Source organism: Petromyzon marinus, chromosome 13, assembly GCF_048934315.1.
Source record: "Petromyzon marinus isolate PM22_M1 ecotype Great Lakes invasive population chromosome 13, UKy_Petmar_22M1.pri1.0, whole genome shotgun sequence".
In the NCBI taxonomy this organism is placed as follows: domain Eukaryota; kingdom Metazoa; phylum Chordata; class Hyperoartia; order Petromyzontiformes; family Petromyzontidae; genus Petromyzon; species Petromyzon marinus.
The window spans coordinates 3,469,006-3,477,960 of NC_133679.1; positions in this window are offsets into that span (position 1 = coordinate 3,469,006).

Here is an 8,955-nt window from a genome sequence, read left to right on the forward strand (position 1 = left end):
CATTTGTGATGTGCATTGTCAAGCATATACCGTATGAACGCTAACAAAGTCTGTTTTTTTAATATATTAAGAGCCAAATACTGTGCCACATTTAATTGAAAGTAAATATGTACCTTAAACCGATTTTGAGAAGTGGATTTGAAAAACCAAGATAAGCAAAAAAACCTCCGAGTCCAGCAGGTAACGATGCCTATTCTAATTCACCAACAGATTCAAAGGCATAGAGGAGAAATTGATGTCACCACTTTAAATAATGCTGGCATAGTAATAGTGGTTTGAATGTTTAGGAAAATGAAAGCAAACACAAAGTTGTCTGAAACCACAATATACGTTGGCAAGGAGGAAAAGCGAAGACTATAAAGACATCCGTAAAGCAACAAAGTATGAGACACTAAATTATAATAAAACAAATATTGAAAATGTCATCGCAAGCAATGGGAGCAACACAGCAAAATATACCTCGATGATTGGCAATAAAAAGAATGGAAGCCCTTTGGCATGAAGATGGAAGTATAGTATAACTAATGATTTTTCTTTCGCATGGATTCATAGCAGCAGATTAATGATGCAATTTTAGATTTGTTATCCACTCAATTATCTGTTCAGACGCAGTAGTGGATCTCGTCCGTCCCTCCTTTAAAGAAGGAGTGAAGTGACGGGCAGCTGTTTACAATGCGCTCGATCGTTGGAGAGATTTATGGCCGCACTCGTTGGCTGCCGAATCTTCGATGCCGCCGTTTGTGGCATCCGGTGGCCGTATCGGCCACACGGCCCGCTCCTGATTCGGTTGATGGTCGATCATTGGCGGCGTGGAAGTTTAAAACCGGGAGGTTCGACGGTAGGATCGCTGTACGAGACGCTGATTATTTTCGAAGTCGGTCGCAGTCCAGGCTCGCTGCCATCTCTCGCCTTCATTTGTGTTTGTGGCTCGGGAGTGAGGCTGCTGTGATCCAGAAAGGGTGTCGTGATTTTAGGCGAACAGGTGGCACTTGGTAATATGTCCCGATGTATTGATCTGAAGGTGCGCGGGGAGGGTTTAACGAGAATGTTTTGGTATTTCTGGACGGCCGCTTTTTCACGACGGCATTTGCGATGTTCATTGATACAGAATCTTTAAATGAGTGGAGGAACGCTGTGCAAGATCTCCAGCAAAACAGTTCGTCACGACCAGGAATCATATGCCATCTCTGAGATGCGGAGGAAGTTCGACTTTGTCACACTTGGAGAGTCAACTCTGCCCCCTTTGCAGTATGAAACAGGGGAAAGTTGGACCAGCTGCGAAAACGTTGGATATCATCAAAAGTGTGACCAATTGTTATTAAGTGATCAATAAAGTTGTGAGCTTTGAGCCATTGGCCCCGAAATCACTTATCGGTACCCACTCGGTGTGACAAATGCTGAAAAAATATTTCCTGGAATGTTTTTCTCTCGATCACAAATATGTATGATAGCAAGGTCAAAGTGGTAGCTTTTGATGAGAAATAGGAACTAAATGATACGTTCGACAGAAAACATAGCTTTTGAAAAGTATCGTTTTGCAACAAATTATAATGAGACTATGAAACACATGCCATATGAGAATACATGGGAGGTGTCTATGTGGTGGATACTGGCATGGTGCATGGATGACTGGTAGCGTGCGTCATCATCCCATGTGGTGCCGGGTCAATCCCTCGGCCCACGTGCTTCTTAGTGCTGCAGTTTAACCACCAGATGGTGCTCAAGGCATTCCCATCGTTCTGCTTTCCACATATCTCCAGCAGCTATTGTGCGCCTCAAAAAAACACAAGGTGAAATATGCTGTTTTCGTGACAACTGGCATATTTTTTGTCTTCATAGTATCCGCCTTTAAAGAAGTGAAAGACGGAAGCTGTTTACAATGTAGTCGATCTTTGGGGAATACGTATATGTGTCTCAGTGCAAATATTGTATTGTGGACCGACTAATAATGAAGTGGGTGAGCAGTATTTACGTAACGATGTCCATCAGGTGCAAGCTTTTGAAGTTGGTGGTTGAAGGATGCAGGCTTTCATCCCAGCACAACCGGAGTACTTGTGTAGGGGTGCTATGGGGAGTAAACACATGGCACGGGAAGGTGTGGTTCACCCACACCTTGGTGGCTACAACAACATCCGCTAAGGCTCCACACCCCCTGTGGGTATAAAGTGCGGGGAGCCGGGGAGCTCGGGGCAGAGTGTTGGGCCCGAGGCTGAAGCAACCAGTGAAGAAAGAAGGCCAGCTAGGTGAGACCCTGGAACTCCTGTGACCACTGCCCTTTTCAGGGCCGGCACAGCAAGCCAGTGGTGCAGCCCCAGAGCCCCAGAGCCAGAGTCCTTCTAAGGGCCGGTCTGGTTGGCGGGGTGCCGAGATCTGTGCCTAACCAGGGCCGGATCTGATAGCCTCCCTTAGAGCCCTACCAGGAGGAACTGGGAGCCTAGAGCTTAGGCTAGAGAGCCTGGGGTGTGTTCCTGAGTTATACGGGTGGAGGGGCCGCTACCCCTTCCAGTGTAACCCTTGTTAAGGTTTAAATAAATAGTGCTTCTTCTCCGCCGTCTCCGTGTCCTGGAACCCACTACACTTGTACCGTCTGTACTGAAAATATCGGACTACAATCCTGACCATCCACGTTAAGTTACCGGACTCGTGGGCTTGGGTGTCACTCGTCATCACTGGTTGGTATCTGAAACTTGCCTGAGCCTCACTTAAGCCCCCCCCCACCCCAGCCTAAATGGATGTTCACGGTGTGGTCCGTCAATAACAGCACCAGGGAGAGAAAATCAGTCAGGCATTTGGTACTGGCCACTTTCCTGGATAAACAAGCATTATAAATCATCATCATCACCACCACCTTATGTGCCTTCCCAGGTGCTTGTTAAAAGCACTTAGGAAGAGTGTTTATGAGGCTATTCATGGGGTTTCTGTACGTACATTTGCACACGATATATATGGTGTCATTAAACCTCTAGTAAAGATACCTATAATTTAAACACAACACATTTGTCAATAACAATTCTTTTCAAGGGAAAAAGGTGACATTTCTGGGAATGGCCCTTCTTTCAAAGTTAAATTGTGCTTGTGCACCACATGGCAAATTTTGGCAATGCAACTACAGTATCACAAAAACATTTACGTCTTGAATTACCGTTTGGAATTGTGGCAAAAAAAAACAATTCCAGGATTTTATGAGACATGGCCACACAAATAAAGCCCGCATACATATCAACTGGTGCAATATCATTTGCAGCATCGTTTCGTATGAATGGTTACATTTAAAATATAAGAAGATTGTGCGTTCATACCTGTGGCTAAATAAAACGGCTAAAAGAGACAGAGAGACGAAAGGAAAACAATATTTAAAGGTCAGACTTCTTCGACAGGCTGACATTTACTGCAGCGATCTGGGTCGTCGCGGGCCGTGCATTTGATGCCTGTCCGATGCGACGTGAAAGGACATGTCGCAAGCCGGGGATCGATGATGCGGGATGGCCTGTGGCTGCAACAGTGACTCTGCTAGCAAGCAAATATTGCACACTCGGGCTCCACGCAGTGTGGGACTTGCTGCTCAATGGGTTAGCATTCAAGAAAAAAAGGATGTAATTGAGCTCTATACGAGACTAATGTTGCACACAACGATGAGTAAATGCTGCTCGAATGTGTTGGGCACCAGAATCGGAATGCTAAACTTTGTCATAAAGTGATGAAATGTGTTGCACGTACCACTTAGGCAGGCTAAATGTTGAGCATGCTAGATTTGTTGTCATCAGTGTGTCAAAGTGAATATGAAGTTTAAAAATAGCTCCATTTATCATTCTTAAATCGCTACTCCACGTGTTTTAGTTCAGTATCGGATGCTCCGACACGGACTATATCAAATTACTGATGGGTAATTGCTGTAGCAGCATATACTAGATAATCATGATGCTTCATCGGGAAACTGTCACGTTGTGATGGTAAGGCTGATTCCATGGGTTAAGGTTATAACAACCCTGCTGTGGTTCGGAAATTAAAATGGTTGCTCCATTTCTCGAGCCCTTGGACTTTTAACTTCTCGGTGTCACCAATGGAAATGTTTTAAGTAGCTTGGCTGTTTCACCTCAAGAGTCAGATGTATTTTCCTATGAAAAATAAAGAACGATAAGGAAGTGTTGAGAATTGGTACCCAATATCTTTGTGTGTGCACTGGACGGGAGACCCCGGGGCCGGCCCAGGACAACTCTAGCGGGACTGTGTCGCTGGGCTGGCCTGGGAACGCCCGGGAATTCCCCAGAAAGAGCTAGAGTCGGTATATAGTAGTGTAGTGTATAGTAGTGTATAGTGTAGTGTATATTAATGTATAGCGTAGTAGTGTAAAGTGTATAGTAGTGTGGCAGCCCTTTAATTGGTGGAAGCCCACCACCAGGACCATCGCTGCCCACTACTACCATCACCTCTAGCAGCAACCTCCTCCGTCAACAGTGCGAGTGTATAAAGCCAGATGCAATGATTACCTGGCAACCCTTTAATTGGTGGAAACCCACCACCAGCACCGTCGTTGCCCACTACTACTACCATCACTCACATTAACATAAGCTGCCCTGCCCATGCTGCTGACACTTGGGCTACGCCCATTTTAAACCTTTATAAACAGTTTGCCTTTAGAGGCTAACCCCCCTTTTCCTGATGACGACTGCTTGTGTTGCGATCGAAACATCGTGGTTTTAAATATGTATTATTTGTATTCACTTTATTATTTTTCTATCTACGTGACTTTATCGAAATAACCAAAGAATATAGTGTGTAGTAGTGTATAATAGTATATATTGTAGTAGTGCTGGAGTCTGTTGCCAGGGAAGGGGAGGTGTGGATCGCCACTACTCCACACGTTGTCGCCCGCGACCTTCAACCAGGGCAAGCGGACTGAGAAACGGACGCACGGACATATGTATACATTACTTATTTACCCAGGAAAGCCACGCTGAGTTCAACGACTCTTATTCAGTAGGGTCCTGCATTGGTACGGTTGGTCAACATCAATTTCACTGTAAGTTTTAGCTATGGGAGGACAAAGGAAATGCTGAGGAAATGAATGAAGAACAGGGGGAGAGCATATAAACTCCACGAAGGCACCCGAATTGGGAGTTGAACCCAGGACTTTGTTGCTGTGAGACAAGAGTTTCAACTGCTCCACTGCGGTTCAACAATGAATAACGTTAAATGGTTGTGTAAAATACCAACAATGAAACGAGTAAAAAATGATGGCGCTTTAAACATGAAATAAAATACTAATGTGAAGAATGTAAGCTTTAAAATAACTATAACATAGGTTACATTTTGATTTAAAGCTTTCGTGACTGCAGGGATTCATATTCTTGGTTCTTTTAGTAAAGTTATGTAGGAGGGCCACCAAGATTATACGGCTTACCAAAAATACATAAAGTAGATACAGTGAGGGAAAAAAGCATTTGATCCCCTGCTTATTTTGTACATTTGCCCACTGACGAAGAAATTATCAGTCTATAATTTTAATGGTAGGTTTATTTGAACAGTGAGAGACAGAATAACAACAAAAAAATCCAGAAAAACGCATGTCAAAAATATTATAAATTGATTTGCATTTTAATCAGGGAAATAAGTATTTGATCCCCTCTCAATCAGAAATATTTCTAGCTCCCAGGTGTCTTTTATACAGATAACGAGCTGAGATTAGGAGCACACTCTTAAAGGGAGTGCTCATAATCTCAGCTTGTTACCTGTATAAAAGACACCTGTCCACAGAAGCAATCAATCAATCAGATTCCAAACTCTCCACCATGGCCAAGACCAAAGAGCTCTCCAAGGATGTCAGGGACAAGATTGTAGACCGACACAAGGCTGGAATAGGCTAGAAGACCATTGCCAATCAGCTTGGTGAGAAGGTGACAACAGTTGGTGCGATTATTCGCAAATGGAAGAAACACAAAAGAACTGTCAATCTCCCTCGGCCTGGGGCTCCATGCAAGATCTCACCTCGTGGAGTTGCAATGATCATGAGAACGGTGAGGAATCAGCCCAGAACTACACGGGAGGATCTTGTCAATGATCTCAAGGCAGCTGGGACCATAGTCACCAAGAAAACAATTGGTAACACACTACGCCGTGAAGGACTGAAATCCTGCAGCGCCCGCAAGGTCCCCCTGCTCAAGAAAGCACATATACATGCCCTTATGAAGTTTGCCAATGAACATCTGAATGATTCAGAGGACAACTGGTTGAAAGTGTTGTGGTCAGATGAGACCAAAATGGAGCTCTTTGGCATCAACTCAACTTGCCGTGTTTGGAGGAGGAGGAATGCTGCCTATGACCCCAAGAACACCATCCCCACCGTCAAACATGGAGGTGGAAACATTATGCTTTGGGGGTGTTTTTCTGCTAAGGGGACAGGACAACTTCACCGCATCAAAGGGACGATGGACGGAGCCATGTACCGTCAAATCTTGGGTGAGAACCTCCTTCCCTCAGCCAGGGCATTGAAAATGGGTCGTGGATGGGTATTCCAGAATGGCAGTGACCCAAAACACACGGCCAAGGCAACAAAAGGAGTGGCTCAAGAAGAAGCACATTAAGGTCCTGCAGTGGCCTAGCCAGTCTCCAGACCTTAATCCCATAGAAAATCTGTGGAGGGAGCTGAAGGTTCGAGTTGCCAAACGTCAGCCTCAAAACCTTAATGACTTGGAGAAGATCTGCAAAAAGGAGTGGGACAAAATCCCTCCTGAGGTGTGCAAACCTGGTGGCCAACTACAAGAAACGTCTGACCTCTGTGATTGCCAACAAGGGTTTTGCCACCAAGTAGTAAGTCATGTTTTGCAGAGGGGTCAAATACTTATTTCCCTCATTAAAATGCAAATCAATTTATAACATTTTTGACATGCGTTTTTCTGGATTGTGTTGTTGTTATTCTGTCTCTCACTGTTCAAATAAACCTACCATTAAAATTATAGACTGATCATTTCTTTGTCAGTGGGCAAACGTATAAAATCAGCAGGGGATCAAATACTTTTTCCCTCACTGTACACCCCTTCGTCCCATCGTCTCTACTATCAACTCCCCCACCTACAAACAGGCTCGTTTTCTGTCTGAAATCCTGCGGCCTTTCACTGGAAAAACCACCTCTGCGGTACAAAATTCTACTCACCTGGTATCGACAATCAAGGGTATTTCCCTGTCCCCAGACGACCTGCTTGTCAGTTTTGATGTAGTTTCCTTATTCACCAAAGTTCCTGTACCTGAAACCATCGCAATAATTGAAGACTTGGTTCATCAAGGACTAAACACTGAGGTACCCCCCCTGGTGAGACACTGCTTAACCAATACATACTTCACTTGGAATGAAACTTTCTACAAACAAACTGAGGGCACCCCAATGGGCTCCCCCTATCTCCGGTTGTAGCCGACATTTTCATGGAGAAATTTGAGACTGACGCCATCCAGACTGCCACTCTACGCCCAACCTTATGAAAGAGGTACGTGGATGACACTTTTGTCATCTGGCCACATGGCCGGCCTGCTCTAGACCAATTATTCGATCACATCAATTCCATACACCCAGCCATCAGATTTACCATGGAAGTCGAAAAAGATGGCAAGCTACCTTTTTTGGATGTCTGAATAAAAAAGAGACCTGATGGTTCAATGAGCCACTCTGTCTACAGGAAAGCTACCCATACGGATGCTTACCTGAAACCGAATTCCCACCACCATCCATCCCAGAAGAATTCCCTCATCAAGACTGCACCAGAGCCCAATGCATATCTGACCAGGAACACATGGCCAGTGAACTCAGCACGTACACCAAGCTCTTAAGGCTATTGGTTACTCCGACTACACAATCCGCAAAGCTATCACTCCAACCATGAAGAAGGACCATCTTGAGGAGCCCTTCAAAACCATCACTTTACCCTACATTGCGGGGATCACAAAAAAAATCTCCAAAATTTTGAATAATCACAAGATCCAGGTCCGTGATCTGGTTCTGTCTGCAAAATATGTGATTCCGCACATACAGTACCCTGGCGTCTACAAACTAAGTTGCCTCTGTGGTAGTAGTTACATTGGAGAAACCAAACGACATGTCTCGGACCGCATTCGTGAACACAAAGCAGACCTAAAACACGGTAGGACCAACACCTCGGCCGTGGCAGATCACTGTTATAATTCAGTAGGCTCACATGACATTGACTTCTCCAAGACAGAGGTTCAATGCAAGCCATCTGGCTACCATGAGAGATTCGTTCATGAGGCTATCCACATATACAAACACAGGGACAATTTCAACCGAGAAGATGGATTCTGGCTTAGCAATCATTGGAAGGATTTGATAAACCGTTTCGGGTCTTAATTGATTGTTCACGATTATGGTAGCTTTCAGATCGCATCCATTATTTTCGTTTCCCCCCTCCTCTTTTCCGAACATAGATGGACTCGTCCATCTGAACAAACTGTCAAATCGCTCTCCGTGGTGCTAACGTTAAAAAAACCGCCACTTTTTTCAAAATTTCTTGCTGTGCTTTTCACACCTGATGATGATTGCTTGTGTTGCAGTCGAAACGTCGTGATAATTTTATTGTTTAATATTTTTATTATTTTATTGTTTCCCTTCTACGTGACTTTACCAAAAGAACCAAGAATATATAACATAGGTTGTTTCACCACGTGTTGTAGTCGTAAAAGTGATAATTACATCTCTCACTATGACCGGAAATAAAATCAGACCATAGCTCTTAATTTTCATGAATTAAAATGATCCGCCCGCACGTCCTTTAATGGTGTCCCTCCCCTCCAGCCAGCCAGACAGCGAGCAAAACTTATTTTGAATATAGCATGGTAGTGGCATGGTAGTTCCCAAGTATTTGCACAGGATACACGGTGGGGGTGGTGGGTGGAGGGTGGTGGGTGGAGGGTGGGGGTGGGGGGTGGGGAGGAGCGTGGAGGAGGCTCAAT